The sequence below is a fragment of the Rutidosis leptorrhynchoides genome, chromosome 8 (genome assembly GCF_046630445.1).
Source record: "Rutidosis leptorrhynchoides isolate AG116_Rl617_1_P2 chromosome 8, CSIRO_AGI_Rlap_v1, whole genome shotgun sequence".
Classification (NCBI taxonomy): domain Eukaryota; kingdom Viridiplantae; phylum Streptophyta; class Magnoliopsida; order Asterales; family Asteraceae; genus Rutidosis; species Rutidosis leptorrhynchoides.
The window spans coordinates 202,914,212-202,918,893 of record NC_092340.1 but is presented as its reverse complement, the minus strand read 5'-3'; positions in this window follow the sequence as shown (position 1 = coordinate 202,918,893).

Here is a 4,682-nt window from a genome sequence, read left to right as displayed (position 1 = left end):
ATTCTCCAAGAAACTACATAGAAAATCATTCAAATTCAACAACGGTTGAAAACCGCCCAAAGTCTACAAAAGAGCTACGCAGACATTAAGAGAAAAGATATAGAATTTGAGATTGGAGAGATGGTCATGCTTAAGGTTTCACCTTGGAAAGGCGTTGTTCGATTTGATAAATGGGGGAAACTAAATCCAAGGTACATTGGGCCATTCAAGATTATAGACCGTGTCGGACCAGTAGCTTACCGACTTGACATACCTCAACAACTCGCCGAGGTACATAATACTTTTCATGTCTCGAATTTGAAGAATTTTTTGCTAAAGAAGATCTCACTATTCTGTTAGACGAAATCCAAATCAATGAAAAACTTTAATTCATCGAAGAACCCGTTGAAATAATGGATCGTAAGGTTAAAAGACTTAAACAAAACAAGATACCAATTGTTAAGGTTCGATGGAATGCTTGTAGAGGACCCAAGTTCACCTGGGAGTGTGAAGATCAGATGAAGAAGAAATACCTGCACCTATTTCCAGAAGATGCGTCAACATCTTCAACAGCTTAAAATTTCGGACGAAATTTATTTAACGGGTAGGTACTGTAGTGACCCGAACTTTTCCATGATTATATATTAAATGGAAACTATATTTACATGATTAAATGTTTCCAACATGTTAAGAAATCAAACTTGTTAAGACTTGATTAATTGAAACGGATTTTGTGTTAACATTTGACCACCCAGTTTGTCCGATGATTCACGAACGTTATAACTTGTATACAACATGATATTATATATATGAACATATATATTTTTAACATGATGAAATGTTAAGTAAGTATCTTATTATGTATATTAACAATGAACCTTATACATAAAACAAGACTACTAACCTAAGAAATTCAAAACGATATCTATACGTAACGATTATCGTTGTAATAACGTCTTAATATTTATATATCATATTAATATATATTAGTACATCATGTTATCATAATAATGTAATAATTTAACATCTCATTAGATATAATAACAATGCGATTAATTACATTTAACGAAATCGTTAACTTATAGTTTGCAAAACAACACTTACATGTAACGACTAACGATGACTTAACGACTCAGTTAAAATGTATATACATGTAATGTATTAAGATGTATTGTTACACTTTTGAAAGACTTCATGACACATATCAAAGTACTTCTACTTAACAAAAATGCTTACAATTACATTCTCATTCATTTTCATCAACAATTCTACTCGTATACACCCGTATTCGTACTCGTACAATACACAGCTCCTAGATGTACATACTATTAGTATATATACTTCAATGATCAGCTCTTAGCAGCCCTTAATGAGTCATCAAACATGTGGTAACCATTCTTTGTATTCTAGTATGAATTATTTAGCAAGATTACAAAAATATTATTAATCATTCATGACTTATTTACAAGAAAACAAACTTACATATCCTTTATATCTAATCCATATATCACGACCTAAAACACATACCAACACCTTCATTCTTCAATTTTTTTCATCTAATTAAACTTTCTCAAGTTATATCTGAAGGTATTTCGTATGCCCAAGAGACATATTAAATTAATGTGGCTAATATGTTATGATCCAAGTCGGGTCATACCCAATAACAAGCTTACCAACACCTTATGTGTATTTAATCTTAACGATTGGATAGTTAAATAAATACGCGACACTTGAACTTTAGAAAATTGGTTTTCAAAAATGTTATCACTTGAGATAAATTATTTGGATAATTTATATACATTAAGGATTTAATTATTTATAGGTTTAAATAATTATATTGTGTTATATTTTATAAATGAATTATAAAATATGTAAGCAACTTAACAATACATGGGTTATTTATTTAGTTAATAAAAATTGTAAATTATGTTATAATACTCCCTTGTTGGACGTTTTTTTTTTGGCTTACCCAAGGAACAACCCATTCTTGTCTTTGTTGTTTTTAAGAACACACTTCCCCAATGTACATGCAAGACTCTTAAACCAAGCAATTTGACTCAAGTTACAAATGGAATACACACTAAAAATAGTAACAAAAAAATTCTGGTTTGGTGCTTGCTGCTGCCGAACTATTTTAAAGGAAAAAGAGAGGTTTTTTGCTTGGTAATCTTGCTCATTCAAGTGTCAAAAATCCTAACTAAAAAAAGGTGGTGTTGGCGCACAAAAGGCTTGGGGTATTACACACTTGAGGCTTCAAGTTAGAAGCTTATTTTCATCGTCTTTATCATCATCTTGCTCTTTGAAAAATAACCCTCAACTAGCTTGAGGAGGTATGAATCTTCTCTCCTTATTCTTATATGTAAGCATATATTCAAGACTTGATATTAACATGGGATTCAATTTAAATGGTTAAACATATAAACTTGTTTTCTTAATAATTATGCTTCCGCTTTTACTAAATTAGTTTTGTGATTATGTTAACATTAAGAACTTGTGGTTATGTTGAATTCCATCAATGGTATCTAGAACCGAAGTCTATGAAATATGCTTCTTATATATGGTCTTTAAAACCCACCAACTTTGCATTCTATTAACATGCATGAAAGTAGAATGCAAAAATTAATGGATTTGGGTGGGTATACAGTTTAGGCTGAATTTGGGAGGGTTCCAAAAGTGGTTTTGGGTTTGCCATTTGGTTCATATTTGTTGATATATTAATGTTCACAATCATAGCCATGACCTTGTGTTCGAATGAATGTTTGTTTGGTTGATTTGTTAATCTTTCAATATGGTTGTAATATTCATTCAATTTGGTTTGTAATATTAATTATTCATTTGGTATGTAATATTAATTTTGGTTATGTAATTTATTTTATATTTGGTATGTAAAATAGATTAGGTTGTATTTTCATTTTTTTAGAAGAAATGTATTAGGATTTATTTTTTGTAAAAGATGAAGATGCAAGATGAAGACAAGGAAGATACAAGATTAAGTGGGAGATTTTGAAATCTCCTACTTTGTGTTATAACCCCTTAACCGGTGGCATTTTTTTCGGCTAAACAAATGTCTACCAAATTGGCTTGATTGTGAACATATTTGTTTTGCATGCATGGTTGTTTATTGTGTTTGTCTGTTTGGTTGCTACAAGTAAATCACATGTTAACAACAAGCAAGATGACAATTTAATTGGTTAAATTAGACATTATTAACGACATGTAAAATGACAATTTAATTGGTTAAATTAAAAGTGGCAAAAGGACATTGATAAACGGTTATTAAGAACACGAAAAGGATTTAATAATTGGTTATTAAGACTTATAAAATGGTTTATATCAATGTAATGAAATTAGCTTTATTACACAACATGAAAAATGGATTTTCAAATAAACCATACACTAAATGCATGTTGGTGTGTGGTATAATAGTTTTCTTAAACTAGAAATAATGAAAACTTAAAATCCCTTATTAGCAAGGCAAACAAGTTAAACGCCATCCTTTTGCATGACACTTAAAAATATTAGGGAACTTTTAATGGGATAAAGGTCACCTAACCGTTATGAGCAAACTAATATGATTAAGGTGAATTTCGCACACTTGTGGGATAAAGGTCACCTAACCACTTGTATGTTAAATTTACACGTTTACACAAGTAGGACGACTTGATTTGGGAATCATGAACTTAGGGTCACCGAAGCATGAGGAACAAATAGGCGTTGATGGGATAAATATGCCATGCAAAAGGATTGCATGATCCCATAACTTAGAAGTTGCAAAAGGATTGCAATTGTCATATAATGACTACCTAGCTAAATCAAATGACGGGATAAAGGTCACCTAACCGAAATTTGGTTTACCGATGGATTCTAAAATTTAATAAATATCAATTGGATTTAAAGGGTATTGATTGTTAAATTAAAATTGATACTTAAACAACTTTGTTAAATTTTGTAGATGGCCGCCAATAACAACAACAGCATTCCAAACGCACCTATCAACTTTAAAAACCTATCGTTGAGGTCAATCCTCAAAAAGGAAAACCTCAACCATACGAATTTCATGGATTGGTTTCGCAATTTAAGAATTGTCCTCAAACTAGAGGATAGGGCGTATGTGTTGGAAGACCCCATTCCCGATCAACCGGCCGAGGATGATACGGAAGGCATGGCTTATTGGGATAAGTATTGCACCGATTCGGTGCAAGTCGCTTGCCTTATGCTTGGGACTATGATACCAGAACTTCAAAAGGATTTCGAGCATCATAGTGCATATGACATGATCACACAATTGAAGGAGATGTTCCTTTAACAAGCTTGTGCCGAGCGCTTCAAAATGATTCGAACGCTTCTTGCATGTTGGATGGACGACTCCCAATCCGTTTCATCTCATGTCCTTAAGATGTAAAGCCTAATTGATCGAGCGAACCATCTAAACTGCAACGTGTCAAATGAATTAGCCACGGACCTTATCCTTAATTCTTTGTCAAAGAGGTTTGACACATTTGTATTGAATTACAATATGAATGGTTGGGATAAGAGCATTGACGAATTACATGTCATGCTTAAGACGGCCGAAGCAAGCATGGGTAAAAGGGCTTCACCCATGTTTATGATCAATGAAGGCGGGTCCAAACACAATAACACTTCTAAGACAAATGTGGCTAAGAGGAAAGGACCCACCTACCAAGGCAAGGGCAAGGGAAAAG